The sequence below is a fragment of the Pteropus medius genome, unplaced genomic scaffold (assembly GCF_902729225.1).
Source record: "Pteropus medius unplaced genomic scaffold, Ma_sr-lr_union100, whole genome shotgun sequence".
NCBI lineage: Eukaryota > Metazoa > Chordata > Mammalia > Chiroptera > Pteropodidae > Pteropus > Pteropus medius.
This window is the reverse complement of record NW_024349803.1, coordinates 21,521,604-21,540,652: the sequence shown is the minus strand read 5'-3', so window position 1 is coordinate 21,540,652 and position 19,049 is coordinate 21,521,604. Positions and strand designations below refer to the sequence as shown.

The 19,049-nt window shown below is 37.5% G+C and overlaps 1 protein-coding gene and 1 pseudogene across 1 annotated transcript in view; one reads left to right on the top strand and one right to left on the bottom strand.

Annotated features, from left to right (window-relative positions):
- The window catches only part of DOCK3 (dedicator of cytokinesis 3), a 313,424-nt gene that overhangs the window by 288,540 nt on the left and 5,835 nt on the right, over nucleotides 1-19,049 (bottom strand). The gene's annotated exons all lie outside the window — the stretch shown is intronic.
- LOC120582581 (uncharacterized) lies at nucleotides 18,279-18,397 on the top strand (annotated as a pseudogene).

The window sequence follows — 19,049 nt, the reverse complement described above, 5'->3', positions numbered from 1 at the left end:
GGGAGAAGGAGGGATACACTTGGTGGGGAGGTACATAAATGAGTTAAGAGGAGGCTTAAACGGGTGTTACTTTCATAATTTTTTAAGAGCCCTAAGGATCTTTAAAAATTAAGGACACCATATCTGCCTATACCGTGTATAAGCAAACTGCATCTCCATAAGCATTCCATGGCATCGCTAAAGTAGTACTCTTTCAGCAAAACTAGAACAGCAATACAAAAACATCACAGGATTCAATACTAAAGTTCACTTTCCTCTGTGTGAAATAAAAGAAAGCACCATTGCTAAATCTTTTAACACAAACACTAGTCCTCAGAAAAGAATTCTGAGTCTCTGCTTTAAGATGAAAACCAGCTATTTATAAATTAAGAGCTACTGGGTTATCTTTTTACATTTCTAGATAACGGCACTTCAAGTTAGAGACGATCATTTCAAAGGTGTTTCATACACACAACAGGCAAAGAGAAATTTTCAAAGGGGTGAATGTGCCTTAATATAAACTAGGTACACCCCAACTGAGTCCCAAACAGGTTTTAGTCATGAGGTGATGAGGGGAGCACATAATGTCTGCTGAGTCAGGAGAAGAACAAAGATTTCAAAGAGCTGGTTTGTGGAGTGGGCGAAGGGAAGCCAAGGGTGAAGGCATGAAGAATAGATGGGAGAAGACAGCTCGGGCTCTATGTCCCATCATGGCCACAGAGACAGTGAATTATCAGAGACAGACAGACAGAAGAGGTGAAGTAGCTTTCTCTCCAAGAATTTGAGACCCAGGAGCACAAGCAGTGCACACAGCAGTTCCAGCACTGTTTTGGGGCACAGGTGTAAAATCCCAGTTACAAAGACCATTTGAGAATTCTTAGTAATAAAAAATCATGACTAGAAGGGAAAAGAATATCAACGCACAGCACTGAAGTTTAGTTTCAGAACTTGTTTCTGTCATTTAACTTACTGAAATAGAGTTTAAAAGAAAATGCAGCCCAAGGTATTAATTCCATTTGCTTCATGAACTAATAAAATGTATTTGTCATTCCCTCAATCAATAATCTATTTCCAACCTACAATCTCCAAATACCACAGAGAAAAACACCATCTCATATGTATCAAAGTTAATAAAGTCATTTAGAAAGCAGCGATGCCTACCACAACACAACATCCTTACTAGAATTACACGTAAGTTCTGATCTCATGTGAGGAATAATGAGTGCATTCATTTTACTGGAGAGACAGGAAGACAGTGGTTAAGTGATTTGTTCACAATCCTTACAGGATTTCCATGTTAGGAACAGTGATGCCTAGTTCTTGGAAATAAATTCCATTATCCTTTTATCTAGTTTTTCTAAATCTAAAATCACTCTTATGCTCTTCCATTTACCTTCCTAAAATATCTTTGTCCCTTGATCAAAATGTTTCAATGGCTCCGCACGGCCCAGAGAATAAGGGTCAAATGTCTTACTCTGACATTCAAGGCCCTTCACACTTCCAGCCAAACCTATCTTCCCAGTCTTCTCCCAATGTCACAGGACTTGGTCTATTCACAGTTCTCCAAAAACATCTTGCACAAGTCTCTAATTCATACACCACCATTTCCTACTGCCTGGATCTCCTCACACTTCCGCTTCGCCCACAAAAATCCTATTCACACATCAAGACCCAGTTCTTTCACCCTTAGGAATCTTCCTGGTGCCCCCAGGCTCTGAAGGCCTATGGCACATTCTACCGCTACCACACTGACACCTACTACAGCTTTGGGTACAAGGTGCATATGTGCATCAGGTAGTCTTATCTCTTTGCTATTCTGTGTGCCCAGCACTCCTAATCCTCATCTTTTATAGAAATTTTCCCACTCTCTGTGATTACAGTGGGGCTGTCAGTCAAATACCCTCAACCACTGGAGGGCACGTGAAGCAGACTGGGCCACTCTGTTCATTTCCTTAAGTCTTCCCAACAAGAAATAGCTCTTCCCTATCCCATCATGCACTGTAAAGACATAACCCCATAGCTGCCAGGAGCTGTTCCCCAAGAGTGAAAAGAGTAAATTTAAAATTATTGACTGCAAAAAACAACCCAACACATAGACAGATGCGGAAATATAAAATGGAGACCCAGAGCTCCTGATGTCCTGAGGCTCTGATCCCAGTCTAACATGAATTCTTCGGATAAACTCAAGTACAGGAATATGTCTGTTTCCACATGGTAGGTATCTGTCAAATATTTCTAAACCGATTCCTATCTTCTGATGGTTCTAAAATTAAATGATACAGAAGAAAAAGCCCTGTACAGGGAATCAGGATCTGAATTCAAGACCCCAACAGCCTACCTGGCTATTGAGTGACCTTGAGCAAGGCACTACACCTTGATAATCTCATGTGAAAAACAAGATGGTTGAGCTACAACATTATGGTAACTTCTAGATCTAAAATTCAATGAACATATAATTCTTAGCTAAAAATTCTTGTCTACTGGCTCTGTTTTAACAACTATCATCATAAAACTTCCCAAATCTAATTTTCACTATTCTCTAGATTAAGGGTCTCGAAAGTAGGCAGACCTATACTTTCTTCCTTCACTGTTTCTGAGCCCAGCACATACCCGATCTTCAATAAATGTCTACTGAAGCAATAAAAGAATTCAATGAGGTATCATAACTTTCCAGTTAAATTTATATTTTTTTCACTTCATGTTACTACCCATGCTTTTAATTACCTCAAAAAAACTTCAACTTCTCCTACTCTTGCCAAGAAACAAAGTTTAACTTTCCTTTCCCTCTGTGGTCAATATAACAACTATAGTTGATATTATCTTGCCAATCTTGTAGTATATAATCAAAGTACCATCTTTATCCTCCAACTCCTAATCATAACTAAAAATCATTTCAAATTCTAGATTTTCAGGACTGCACTTTTCTTCAATGATTTCTACCAATTTCTATCTTCATATTAAATCTGCTTGAACTGTTTCCACCAATCCTCAACCACTACAACTGCATGAGTTTCTCCCAACACTGAAATTTATTTTAAACTACAGTCTCTATGAAGTGAACAATTAGAGAATACCCAACTAGAACATCCCTAAGTGAAAGTGAGAATCACTCCAATGTGTTGATGCAAGAAGATTAGACTGACTTAGAATGACTTACGTTGGCATTTAACTTTCAAATCATTCTCATTTGATGAGGGGATTCGAGGAAGAACCATAAAATAAATATCTCAGACGTGAGATCTGGGTTAAGTAAATTTTTTATTTTTATTCATCTCTACTTGCTATTTTTCCAACAGTAACATGTTGTTAACTTGTGTAATTTTAAATTATTCTTTAAAATTATATAAGTATATAAGTAAGTTTTTAGTATCTTGACTTTGAGTATTAACTAATATGATAAGAAAGAATGAAAGAGGGCTGGGGAAGAACACAGAACTACCAGCAAAATGGGGTATGAATAATGAAAGGAAGAAAAAGATAAAATGCCAAGATTCACATGATACAATACACATTTCCACAAATACATATAAAACACACATAAGGCTATGAACGAGTAGTAGGACGGGCTAAGTGAAATGGAAACTAATCATGCTATGAAAGAAAAAAAAGAGTGAATATGAAAAATCCACAGCTAGCATCAGACCCAATGGTGAAATACTGAAAGCTTCTCCTCAGAGATCAGGAACAAGACGTGAATGACTGCTTCCACCTATTCGACATAGTGCTAGAAGTTCCTTCCAGAGCAAGGGGGCAGGGAAAAGAAAAGGCATACAAATTGGAAAGGCAGAAGTAAAATTCTCTCTCTTCGCACATGACATGATCTTATATGTATAAAACCTTAAGAATCCATAACCCCTCCCCTCAAAAAACCATCAGAGCTAACAGAGGAACTTGGCAGTCACGGACTATAAAATTAACACGCAAAAATCATTTGTATTTCTATACACTAACAATAAAATGTGAATAATTAAGGAAACCATTTCATTTACAATATCATAAAAACAAAATACTTAGGTATAAATTTAACCAAAAAGGTGAAAGACATACATGAAAAACTACAAGACACTGTTGAAAGAAATTGTAAAAAAAAAAAAGAAGAAGAAGAAGAAACAGACACCTCATTTAAAGTAGGGAGGCCAGAGAGCGGGGAGCCTGTGTCAACCGGGAAGCACAAGAGGGAAACTATTTGTAATAGCCCTTCCAACTTCCTTTCCCCTCTACAAAACGGCTTCCTGTTTTAGTGGACTTGCACATGGCCCACATGGCTGCACACGTTCTGGATTGCGATTCCTTGTTGTTCTCGAATAAACCCATTTTACTGACTTTTGGTTTAAGGTCAACATATTCTAAAGATTCAAATAGATCCCTAAGAATCCCATCCTAGAATCAATCAGTACCCCATAAGAAAAGAGGCCCTTCAAGGTATAAAGCCCATAACAGAAGATTACAAAACTCAGAGTCTCATTACCCGCTAACACTAGTCCCTGGAACACTCCCATTTTACTTGTGAGAAAACCCATTAACCCTGATACTCTTCTCCCCTCCATTAAAGCCTCTCATGACTGCTTAACACTGACAGATCATCTCCTGATCCCTAATGATGATCTGCAGAAAACTCTTTTGGGTAACTAACACATATTTTTCATGGTTTACTGATTGTTCGTATTTAAAGAGTGAAATGGTAAGTACTATGTTGGGTATGCTATTGCAATTCCTTTTGAAGTCATTGAGGTAGCACCTTTACCTGAGGGTACTTTAGCCCTACAGGGTGAATTATATGCTTACTTTAGCTTGTACTTTAGCCAAGAGAAAAAGTGCAATAGTAGATATGCTTTTGGAGTAGTTCATGATTTTGGAAAATGGTGGGAGCAACATGACTTCCTTACTTCCAGCAGAAATAAAATTTTAAATGGCCCATACATTCAGTAACTATGGAATACTATAGTTTTGCTTGCTGCTTTAGCTATCACTAAGATCCCCATGAATTCCAAACTTGTCTCTCTGGAAGCTAACAGTCATCATCTTGCTGACATTTCCTCAAGGAACCAGCAGCAATAAAACCTCTACTATGTATGGTCCAAAGGGATATTTCCCCAATTGATAACTTAGAAAAACTAGCTAGAGAAGCCCAACTGTCCTCAGAAAAAGAAAACAAGATTTGAAATCCAAGAACTGTTGATCTGATATGCAATCATAACAACATTTCTGTCAACAATAGATCGCGTATTATCACAATGGTCGGATGAGAACATAATGGAGCTGAAAAATTCCTATCACTCTGTGATGTTCACACAACGACAAAATCATCTAACGATGCACTTCTCAGAATATATTCCTGTTGTTCAGCACAGCATGACTGTAAAGAGAAAGCTCTGGTTTGGGCCAAATAATAATGCATACTCTAAAATTCCCACCCCCAACTATTGTACCTGCATTAAACCACTGGTCTACTGACAAAGAGACAGCATTCATGAATCAATATCGGTGGGAAAATAATAATAAGCCTGCAAAAAAAAGTGCCTATTTCAGCGTCCCACTTGTCCAAAGTACAACTCTAGAAAGCCTGTTTGCACCACTCGTGGACATTTTAAATTGCCTAATGGACCATTTAAGGGTCCACAGATTTCATACAGCTTCCCCCATGGATATAAATAAATACATTTTAGTCATGGTCTTTATGTATTCTCACTGACTGATGCTTCTCCTTCAAGACAGGCTACTGCCTCTTCTATAGCTAAAGTCCTTTTAGAAAAGATTTTCCCTACCTGGAGATTATCCCTTCCTGTCAGGTGTTGTTTGGCCGGTTTTACATTTCCACTGCACTTACCACCCTCAACCTTCAGTTTAGTCAAGTGCACTAACGGCATTGTTCAGACAACTGTTAAAATTCATAGAGACTCTCCAAATACCCTGGCCAAAAGCAATGCTGTTAGTCCTTTTAAATCTCAGGTCCATCCCTTTTGGAGCTCATAACTTTGATATAGTCACAGGATATCCCATGTACTTGGCGCCTACCTCTTTCCAGTTGATACAAGAAATACTTCGATATTGTAAAGGCCTAACTGCTTCTATTTAAAATAACCCTATTTTGGCAGAATAACCTTTTCACAGTGCACTCTTGGAGATAAAGACTTTGGGCACTACACTTTGCAACCTGGAGATTTCATCTACTGGAAAAGACATCTCCAGAAGGACCCTCTCCAACCTCACTTGAAAAGCCCCTATCAGGTGCTGCAAAGCAACCCTTGTACTGCCAAACTCCAAGGTTCACGTGACACATCTGGAGAAAGCACTTAAGACGGGACTGGCACAACATCTGCTGACCTGAAGGTAAAGTTTTGAAGCAGACGACATCTGAAAGACAGCTTTCTCAGATGTCCAGGACAGGGCTGCATACCTTTTCTCACTGTTGCCTCTTCCTTCTCTTTCATAGAAAAGAAAAATGCCCTTGCCCACATTTCCTAGTCCCTTGCAAAAAAAGGAAACCTCTTGTAAAAGGGAAATCTTCCCTTGATTTTATGGTCTTTCAGAAACAGTCTCATAATGATCCTTTTCACTTGCTCTTTTGATGAGTTAAAAGGCTTAAAATTCACAGAAGTTGTTTTCATCTAGATTATTAACTGACTCCAGACTCTTATCCAAAATTCACAGTCTCTGAATTTACAACCTACAGGCTATATTACAGATAAGACATTATATTCCAAAGTTTTCTTTTGCGATAACAATACTGTTTAGTTGCTTCATGTCTTATTCCCACATTATGTCTTCCCAAAGTGTTAATTCTTTCTGTTCTGAATATGCCTTAGCCATATTCACTATTTTAAGATACAGAATTTAAGAAATACCTGAGAGATCTCCCTTCTACCTCTCCTTATTACTCAAGTGTGACCACAACAGTTCCTAATCCATGAACTTTCCCTCCAATGCGGGACATGTCACCCAAGGAAGGTCCTTCCTGGCATTTAGGGACAAAAGGCTGCTGAAGCAGGAAACACCTGACTCTTAATTAGCAATGCTTTAAGAGAAAGGTCTGATCAAAATGGAGAAATGTAAAAAAATTAATAAAAAGAAAACTCATTTAAATTGAAATAGGGAAGCCAGAGGGGGAGCGCTCATGCCCTATGTTGACTGCAAAGAACAATAGGGGAAACTGTCTGTAATAGCCCTTCCCAACTTCCTTTCCTTCCATAAAAAGCTTCCACTTCTTTGTTTTAGCAGACTTGCACATGGCCTATCAGGCTGCATGTTCTGGATTACAATTCCTTGTTGTTCCCAAATAAACCCATTTTGCTAGAGAATGTGTGACTTTCTGTTAATGGTCAACAAAACTAAAGAAAACCTAAATAAATGGAAAGACACCCCATAGTCATTGACTAAAAGACTTAATATTAAGATGAGAATACTACCCAACAATCTACAAATTCAATGCAATCCCTATCAAAATCAAAAAGTCTTTTTTATAGAAAAAGAAAATTTTATCCTAAAATTCGTATGGAAACTCAAGAGACCCTGAAGAGTCAAAACAATCTTGAAAAAGAAAAACAAAGTTGGAGGCCTCACACCTCCTGACTTCAAAACCTACTACAAAGTTACAGTAATCAAAACAGTGTGGTAATGGAAGACATATATATCAGAAAACGGAATAGAGAGCTCAGAAATAAATGTTTACATAGATGGTCAAATGATTTTCAAATAGAAGTGCTGAGACTACTCAATGAGGAAGTACAGTCTCTTCAACAAATGGAGCTGGGAAAACCAGATATCCACATACGAAAGAATGAAATTGGACCCTTACCTTATACTATACATAAAAATTAACTCATGGGAGGTGAACACACAATGTGTATATATACATATGCCTTACTGTTAAAATGTACAGCTGAAACTTACTGGATTTCGTTAACCGATGTCAACATAAAAAACAATTAATTAATTAATTTTTTAAAAAAACCTCGACATGGATCAAAGACCTAAATGTAAAAGCTAAACTCTTAGAAGAAAACAGGAAAAGCTTCATGATAGATTTAACCATGATTTCTTGGCTATAATACCAAAATCACAGGCAACAAAGAAAATATAGATACAGTAGTATCCCTTTATCTGTTGTTTTACTCTCCATGGTTCTAGTTACCCACCATCAACTGCGATCCAAAAAAATTAAATGAAAAATTCCAGAAATAAACAATTCAAAAGTTTTAAATTGCATGTCATTCTGAGTAGCATGATGAAATGTTGCTCCATCCTATTCAGGAGGTAAATCGTCCCTTTACCCAGTATCTCCACACTGTATGCACTACCCACCCATTAGTCACTTACTAGCCATCTCAGTTATGGACTGTCACAGTATCGCAGTGCTTATGTTAAAGTAACCATTATCTTACCTAATAATGGCCACAAAGCCCAAGAGTAGTGATGCTGGCAATTTGGATATGACAAAGAAAATCCATTAAGTGCTTCCTTTAAGTAAAAAAGTGTGTATAGAAAAATTATAGTGTATATAGGGTTTGGTACTGTCTGTGGTTTCGGGCATCCACTGGTTATCTTGTAACATATCTCCATGGATAAAGGGGAAAATACTGTAAATGAGACTATAAGACTGCTGTAAAAAAGAACACTATGACAGAGTGAAAAAGCAAACCATGAAATTGGAGAAAACATTTACAAACCATGTATCTGATAAGGGTTTAACATCCAGAACTTAAGAACTACAATTTAATGACAAAAAAATTACTAAAAATGGGCAAAGTATTTGAACAGACATTTCTCCAAAGAAACATGCAAATAGCAAATCAGTACATGAAAAAATGCTTAACATCACTAATTATTAGGGAAATGAAAATCAAAACCACAATGAGATACCAATTCACAGCCATTTTAGATAGCTATTATGAACAAAATTTTTTTAACGGAAACAAAGAGACTTCCAGTCATGATGGCAGAGTAGGTAAATGATCTGTTCACCTCCTCCCACGACCACATCAAAATTGCAACTAAACTACAGAATCACCTTCACTGAAAACTGCCTGAAGACAAGCTAAACAGAAGTCCTATAACTAAGGACACAGAAGAAGCCACATTGAGACTGGCAGGAGAGGTAGAGACATGGAACGGATGGCAATGTGGTGTGGCAGTTAAGAGGAGGACATCTTGGCTGTGAAGGTCCCAGCCCCAATGGGATCCCTAGCCCAGGATTAGAGTGCTGGGAAGAGAGGTCCTCATAACTTCTGGCTGAGAAAACCAGTTAAGATTGTGACTGAGTGAGACAGAGGGCTGATGAAGTCCAAAGCATTCCCCTTAAAGGGTCAACACACAAACTCATTCATTTTGAGCTCCAGAGCTGGGGCGGCAACCCGAGAAGTGCCTGGGACAAACAGGGAGGATGTGAACTGTCTGGCTTCAGGACAAGGGCTGGAGGGGCAGCATTCTCCCAGATAGAAGTGCTGGAAGACACCATTGTTCCTTTGCTGAGCCCTCCCCCAACACAGCCTGCAGGCACAAGTGGACACCAAGTCTGAATTTCCATAACACCCTTCGCCCCAATCTGGTGATTCCCTGAGACCCTACCTCATCCAACTTGTGAGCCCAATCGAGATGCTTCCAGCAGCTTTTCCATACAAACAGCCTGTCTCAGTTCACACTATGGCCTTTCCTAAAGTCTCTCAAAGATTCACAAACCCCAGAGAAGCAGTATCTAGCCCAGGCATGCTCTGTAGCTCTTGCTAAGTGGACCCAAGCCCAGTACTTAGTGGTGGTGGGCCTTGGCTTGCAGCTTAGCCTCTCCTAGGCACCTCCAAGCCCAGCACAAGCAGCAACCACCCAAAGATCATTTTGTAGCTTATACCAGATGATCCCAAGCCAGGCACAGGCAGTGACTAAACTTGGCCTGCACTGGAGCCCCTCCCAAGAGGCCCCAGAACCAATACACCCAGTGATCAACTTCAGACCATACCAGAATACGACCAACCACCTCCACAAACAACATACCCAAAGGGCAGACTGAGCAGGAACCAGAGTACTGCTAAAGTGAATCCTGATCCAGCACACAGCTCTTCTGCTGTAGTTACAGCCATTCCTCACAGCCAGTCAGCCTGAGTGAGGTTCAATCCCTTCCACTGACATGCCAAGAGCAATCAAGGGTCAGGTATGATAGGAGAGCACACACAACCCACACAAGGGACACATCTAGAGGCATGTGACAGGGAAACTGTGCCACTGGGCACCACTTGGAAGACAAGGTAGCAGAAAACAATCACAACAGCAAGGCCACTCTACCAAGACCAAGAGATGTAGATCTACCTAATACACAGAAACAAAGGGAGTCAGCCAAAATGAGAAGACAAAGAAACATGTCTCAAATGAAAGAACACACTAAAACTCCAGAAAAATGACAATAAAATGGTTGTAAGCAATGTACCAGATGCAGACTTTATAACACTGGTTATAAGGATGCTCAATGAACTTAATGGAAGACTACTCCCCTAAGTACTCAGTGAGATGAATTCAGTGAGAACTTTAACAAAGAGATAAGAAACATAAAAAATGGATATATAAAACATAAAAAAGAACCAGTCAGAAATGAAGAATACAATAACTGAAATGAATAATAGAGGGAATCAATAGATTTGATGAAGCAGAGGATCGAATTAGCGATTTGGAAGACAAGGTAGCAAAAAACACCCAATCACAACAGCAAAAAGAGGAAAGAATCAAAGCAAATGAGGATAGTTTAAGGGGCCTCTGGGACATCAAGCATACCAACATTCGCATCATAGGGGTACCAGAAGGCAAAGAGAGAGAACAAGGAATTGAAACCTATTTGAAAAAATAATGATGGAAAACTTCCCTAACATGGCAAAAGAAATAGACATATAAGTCCAGGAAATGCAGAGTCCCAAACAAGATGAACCCAAAGAGGCCCACACCAAGACATGCCATAGGTAAAATGCCAAAGGTTAAAGACAAAAAGGGAATCTGAAAAGCAGCAAAAGAAAAGCAGTTAGTTACCTACAAAGGAAATCCTATAAGACTGTCAGTCGATTTCTCAAAAGAAACTTTACAGGCCAGAAGGGACTGGCATGAAATATTCAAAGTAATGAGAGGCGGGACTTAAACCAAGATTATCCAGCAAGGCTATCATTTAGAATAAAGAGCTTCCCAGATAAGTAAAAGCTAAAGGAGTTCACTGCCACCAAACCAATAAGAAATGTTAAAGGGACTGCTTTAAAAAGAAAAAAAGATCGGAAATATGAATAAAATGGCAATACTTACTTTAAGTGTAAATGAATTAAATGCTCCAATCAAAAGACAAAGGGTGGTTGAATGGATAAGAAAACAAGACCCATACATATGCAGCATACAAGAGACTCACTTCAGACTAAAATACACACACAGACTAAAAGTAAAGGGATGGAAAAAGATATTTCATGATGGACCTAAAGGGTATTGTGCTGAGTAGAGTAAGTCAGATGGAGGAAAACAAATGCCACATGACTGCACATATATGTGGAATCTAAAAAACAAAACAAACAAACAAAAAACAGAAACAAAATCATAAATACAGAGAACACTTTGAGGGTTACCAGATGAGAGGGGCCTGGAGGGGTCAGGGAAAAAGGGGGTAGGAGGAAGGGATTAAGAAGTACAAATGGGTAGTTACAAAACAGTCATGGAGATATAAAGTGTAGCATAAGGAATAGAACCAATAATATTGTAATAACTATATACAGTATCAGATGGGCACTAGATTTATTGAAGTGATCACTTTGTGAGCTATACAGATGTCTAATCATTATGTTGTACGCCTGAAACTAATATATCATATGCCATCTACAACTGAAAAGTAAAAAATATTATTTTTAAAAGGCAAAGGAACCTTAAAAATAAAAATAAAAAACAGAAACTAAGTATTGGCAAGGATGTAGAGAAATTGCAATTCTGTGCATTGCTGGTGGGAACGTAAAATGGTGCAGGCACTATGGAAAACAGTATGGCAGTTTCTCAGAAAACTAAACAGAATTACCATATAACTCTATTTCTAGGTATGTACCCAAAGTATTTAAAAACAGAGGGTCAAACATATACTTGTATGCCAGTGTTCACTGCAGCATTATTCACAATAGCCAAAAGGTAGAAACAGCCCAAGCATCCATCGACAGAGACTAAATAAACAAAATCATGGTATATACAATGGAATATTTTTCCAAAGAAGTATACAAATGGCCACTAAGCACATAAAGATGCTCAATATCACTAATCATTAGAGAAATGCAAGTCAAAACCACAATGAAATACCACTTCACATCCACTGCAATGGCTACTCTCAAAAAAAGGAAAATAAAAAGTGTTGGCAAGGATATGGAACCTTCACAGATTGCTGGTGGTAATATAAAATGGCACAGCTGATGTGATGTGTAAAATAGTTTGGCAATGACTCAAAAAGTTAAACATGAAATTACCATTTAATCCGGTAATTTCAATCCTACACATACACCCAGAATTGAAAATAGGGACACAAACAAGCACACCAATGTTCATAGCAGCTTTATTCATAAGAGTCAAGAGGCAGAAACCACTCAAGTGTACCTCAACAGATGAATGAATAAACAAATGTGATGTATACACATACAGTGAAATATTATTCAGTTATAAAAAGGAATGAAATTCTGATACGTGCTACAACATGGAAGAACCTTGAAAACATTATGCTAAATAACATAAGCCAGAAACAAAAGGACAAATATTGTGACTCCATTCATATGACGTATCTAGAATAGGATTATTCACAGGGACAGAAAGTAAAATAGAGGTTACCAGAAGCTGGAGGAAGGAGTATCAAGTTTCTGTTTGGGAAGATGAAAAAACAACTCTGGAAGTAATGGTTAGCAGTGATAGTTATTCAACAATTTCAAATTGTTGAATAACTGTACACTTAAAATGGGTAAAGTGTACATTTCATGTATTTTTCCCATAATAAAAATAATTTTAAATATTGAGCTGATGAATTACCCAGTTGAAACAGATTATTCTGCATACCCGACACAAATCTGCTAGCTTCTGAGAAGGCAAATCAATAAAAACAATGAGTGCTTTATGGGACAACCACAGTGTCATTACCTACAGTCCTATAACACTGTCTTATTAGAGCTTAAATATTTCAGTATGTTGAAATGTATGAAAGATTTCTTTTCGAAAGTTTCCTCCCCTCCATTCACAGTGCTCCAAGCATCTCTACATGCTCCTTCTCATTCCCAGATCAAAAAGCAAAACAATACCCCTCTTTCTTGGCTTTCCTCATGACAAGATAGTTGCAACAGTACCAGATGTCATGCCTACATGCAGCCACCCAGAAGGGACATTGCCCTCTGCACAGAACAATGCTGCCTGAGGCTCCATCATTCCCAGAGCACTGCCTCTGTTCCAAAGACAGGCATTCCTACAGAGCCAACCTTGACCATGAGTCAGGAAGTTCTTTTAACAGGACCGAGTCTATCATAAAGGCACTGAATCTCACTTCAAAGGAGAGGAAAGAAGCCACTTTCGTTTTGCACACAGCTGATTACCCAGGTTCCCTTGAACAGGTTCAATTAAGGTCTAGCTTGCAAATGTATGGCTGCGGAGGGAGAGAAGCAAACAGAAGTGGGAGCTGGCAAATGGGAAAAAGAAAAGGATGATATTCAAAGTAGGTACAGAGAACAGAAATGTACAGAGATAGAAAGAATACACACACACACACACCCCATTTCAAGTCACTGACAGTGAACTAGAGTCCCACATATCCCCCGAAAATTCCCTGAGAGCGTTAACAGATGAAAAAAGAAACAAACAAAAGCACCACTAATAGAATTAGTGACCCTTCTAGGGATTTCAGTGAGGAAGGAAATAAGTATCACTGTGTTAACATCATAATCACTTATTTGTTTTAGAAGTATCAAATCATCAGAAAGTTGTTAAATGACGCTCAAGAATTTGAACTGGTGCTTGGGGATTTATTCCTCTCAAGCAATTTCAATTTTGAAATTTTTTTAATTAAATTTATTGGGGCAACATTGGTTAATAAAATTATATAGGTTTAAAGTACAATTCAATAATATATGTATATTTCCCTCTTCTGGATATCTAACCAAAAAAATTGAAAAGATCAATTTTGAAATTTCTGAAAATGCAAATCTGTGGAGGAAATAATGCCCTATGCTGACAAGGGTACAGAAAAACAAGTACCCTCACTGTCCTGGCAATAGTTCATTTCCAAAAACAAACTGCTCAGGAGATTAGGTAAATTATATTACATCCATATTGTAGAACAGCTGTCATTAAAACAATGAACCTTCTAGACATAAGAAAATGTTCACAGTATAATATATTTAAAATTTTTAAAAAAAAGAAAATATATATAGTATGATCGTAAATTTTAAATGCTTACTTAAATGCATATACAGAAAAAAAGACTGGAAATATATACTAATATGTTGAGAGAAGGTATGTCTGGGTAACAAAAATAAGATACACCCTTTCTTGTGTATATTTCTATATTTACCAACATTTCTATAATGAATGCATATCTTATATAATCGGAGGGCAAATGTTACACAGAAAAAGAAAAGGCTCAAATGTATTTAACAGACTGAATCCACAGCACAGGGAAAAACAGAATACATTAGAAAAAATTCCAACAAAATCTTTTCTTGGTGCTTTTAAAGGTTTAACCTTGAGTTCTCTGGAAAAGTCACTCATCCAAAACACAGCTTCCCCAAAGATGTCAAATGAAAAAGGTACTGTTGGGGTAAACTCAAACTACATCCCAATTACCTGCTATAAGATTTCTGAATCACTATTGTAATAACTGGAACTCGAAGTGAAATGAATTCATACTGGACCCCCAAGGCTCCCACCCAAAATCAGTCATCGGAACTCAGCAGTAAACCTTCCTAACAGGCTCAAGAAAGAAAGGTCACTGGGAAAAAAAAAAAGTTTATTCATGATGTCACAATTTTCTAACAACTAAATATTAGATTTACAGCCTGCCTTTTAAATGCTATCAGGATTAACAAAGCAAAATAAAACTCCTTACTAGGTTGGACTCCTAATTAAACGTTTATTGATCATTCACTATGTCAAGGTCCTAGGGTTACAAACATGAAGAGAAAGTTCTTGTCCTGGAGAAGCTCAATCCCCTGAGGCAAAGACATGCAATTAAGCATGATCTAAAAGGATAAGTGCCATACTAGAGATTGGTCCACCTGCAGCGCTTCTTAATATAGGGCAGAACTGTGGAAGGCATCAAAGGATGACACTTGAGCGTTTTAAGCTGGCTTTCTTCAGGCAAAGAAAGGCCTTCACTGCACTCTTGTCATATTATAACAACCTGAGCAAAGTGACAAAGGAAAGTTCTAGGCTTGTCTGGAAAAGGGTGACTTGTCTAGCATATCTAGAGTGTAGGAAATGTGGAGAAAGTCAGAAGCAAAACCCAAGAAAAACGTGGTGCCAGCCTTCCTCCTGTACATGAAGATTAAAATGGACTTTATCTTTTCAATGCTAAAATTTCTTTGTTACTTTCCACACCTAAAAGTAATTCCACCCAGACCTCGTAGCAGCATCTTTCCTCCTTGGCTATAGACCACAGTCTGGCCAGGAGCCCATCCTAACTTCAAACACTATTAGGTTCACAAAGGTAGCCAGCTGGCATTGTCATGAAATGTTCAATGAGTCATCCAGATAATTTGCATTCAAAACATGACATAACAAACAAAACCTATTTGTTTATAAACTGGACACTTCCCTCTAGATGATAAAATTTTTTCTGATTCAGTTTAACATTTTTATCAGCCATTTGGAAAAGGCAGAAGACAGGTTTATCAATTGTACAGATAAAGGTTCAAAGAAAAGAATACTATGTGGGATCACAAACTCAAGCTTCAAAAAGACTTGAGAGCCAAATACATCCAGCCCCACCCACGATGTAGGACAAACGGGGACAAGCCAAAAATACTCCCCCTCAATGAAATATAATGTAACATAATGTAATATCTTTTAAAAATCAAACTAAAATTTTACATTCATGTTTATTATCAATCATACAAGGTCAGGATGGAGGCGATCTAGCTTGATTTTAGCTCATATGAAATGAAACCCGTAGTCTAGCTGTTACGGATTCAATGAGTAATTAGTGTGAAATGACAACCTCAAGTCTCCAAAAATCAGGCTTTATGCTACGTAAGTCTCCAAAAATCCAATTCAATGCTACAAATATGTGTATGAAACCTTCATGACTGATACTGAGTTATATCTGTTATATTTATACAAAGATAAATATGGCACAATCCCTAGTTTTAAGAGTTTATAGCCTAAAGCAGTGTTTTTTAAAACCATGGGTCACAAAATCAATTGAGTGAGTTGCCATCAATATGTTTTTAATGAAACAGAAGTGAATAGAAAATGTCAGAGTACACTGTGCAAAATGAGTACATCATGAAACTTAACTTTTTCATATATATGTATATGCACGTGTATGTACACACAAGAGATAACAATTTTAAATGTATTTCTATAAGACTCTATTTAAAAAAATTGAGGAAGATAACAAAGAAATGGAAAGATATTCCATGTTCTTGGATTGGAAGAATCAACACAGTTAAAATGATCTTATTATCTAAAAGCATTATACAGATTTAATGCAATCTCCATCAAAATCCCATCGGCATTTTTTAAAGAAATAGAACAAAAAATCATCAGATTTGTATGAAAGCACAAAAGACCTCGAATTGCCAAAGCCATCCTGAGAAAAAATAACGAGACTGGAGGCATCACTCTGCCCAACTTCAAATTATACTACAAAGTGACAATAATCAAAACAGCATGGTATTGGCAGAAAAAAAGAACAGAATCGAGAGTCCATAAGTCAATCCATGTTTACATGGGCAAATAATTTTCAACAAAAGAGCCAAAAACATACAGTGGAGAAAGGAAAGCCTCTTCAATAAATAATGCTAGGAAAACTAAAAAGCCACCTGCAAAAGAATGAAATTAGACTGTTGTCTATCACCACACACCAAAATTAACTCAAAATGGATTAAGGACCTGAATATAAGACCTGAAACAATAAATTGCATAGAAGAAAGCATAGGAACTAAACTCATGGACCTTGGACTAAAAGACATTTTATGAATTTGGCCTCAAAGGCAAAGGAAGTTAAAACAAAAATAAATAAACAGGACTACATCAAACTAAAAAGCATTTGCACAGCAAAAGAAACCATAAACAAGGTAGAGATATTTCCAAATGGGAAAATACATTTGCAAGCAATGTCTTCAATAAAGGCCTACTATCCAAAAAATACAAAGAACTCATACAACTCAGTAAAAAAAAAAATCCAATTAAAAAATGGACAGAGGACCTGAACAGACACTTCTCCCAAGAAGACAAATGGCCAACAAACATATGAAAAGATGCTCAACATCGCTAGCTATTAGAGAAATGCAAATCAAAGCCACAATGAGGTATCATCTCACACCTGTTAGAATAGCTGTTAACAACAGTACAAGTAATAACAAGTGTTGGAGAGGATGTGGAGAAAAAGGAACCTTCATACAATGCTGACGGGACTGCAAACTGATATATGCCACTATGAAAAACAATGTGGAGGTTCCTCAAAAAACTAAGAATTGATCTACCATATGATCCAGCAATCCCTCTACTGGGTATTTACCCCAAAGACTTGAAAACCCATATCCAAAAAGATATTTGCACACTGATGTTCATAGCAGCATTATTCATGGTGGCCAGGGCATGGAAGCAACAGAAGTATCCTACAACAGATGATTGGATAAAGAAGCTGTGGTACATAAATACAATGTGGTACATATATACTCAAGCCATGAGATGAAATATTGCCATTTGTGACAACATGGATGGACTTTGAGATAATCCTAAGTGAAATAAGCTAGACAGAATAAGTTGAAAACCACAAGATATTACTTATGTGTGGGATATAAACCTAAAAGCAACAAACAGGACAAACAAACTCATGGACATAGACTAGTGGTTACTAGAGGGTGGGGGGGAAGGAGGAGGAGGAAGATGGGGTAAAGGGGTCAAATACATGATGACAGAAAGAAATCTAACTATGGACAGTGAACACACAATGCAATGTATATATATGCCTTACTGTTGAATTGTACACCTGAGACTTAATGGATTTCATTAACCAATGTCACCGTAATAAAAATTTAAAAATAAATAAATGTATTTCTTATTGTAGATCGTAGTCAAAAGTTGGAAAGACATTAGCCTAATGCAAGAAGATAGTCTACGGCCATGCCACCCTGAACAAGCCCAATCCTGTCTGATCTCAGAAGCTAAGCAGGGCCAGACCTAGTTAGTACTTGGATGGGAGACCGCCTAGGAAGACCAGGTGCTGTAGGCGTAAAAAATAATAAAAAATAAGGGATTGTAAGCTGACAAGGTTGCCTCACCCTGAAAAAAATAAAATAAAATAAAATAAAATAAAATAAAATATAAAATAAAATATAAAATAAAATAAATAAAATAAAATAAAATAAATAAAATAAAATAAAATAAAAATACCACTCTAAGGTACAAAGTATCATAGACTATAAAAGTATAAAATCTATCTGGTTGGGGGAAGAGAGGGGCGTGGTCAAGGGTCTAGAAAAGATTTACCAAGATAGCAATACCTGAAAGGACCCTTGACAGATAGGAAAGAATATGAGAGATGAACACTGCGGGGGGAGCACCCCACATAAAAGAAACAACATGAATGAAGACATAATGCTGCAAATAACAAGTGTTTAATAGGTGGCAAACAGTCCTAGCACATGGCAGCACTAGTATAATTAAGTCCAGACAGAAGGACTTAGGAAAAGTTCGGTTTGGCTAAAGTGTAAAGTACAAGTAGGTCAACAGATGAAGCTGAAAAAGGAAATCTGAGCCATAACATGAAATTGCTGAGAACCGAGTAAATATTTAATGAATGTTAGCTATTTCAACAAATCTTAGTTCTGGAGCTAAGTTCTGGATCTTATCTCTAAGATCCCTTACAATTCTAAAATTTTATG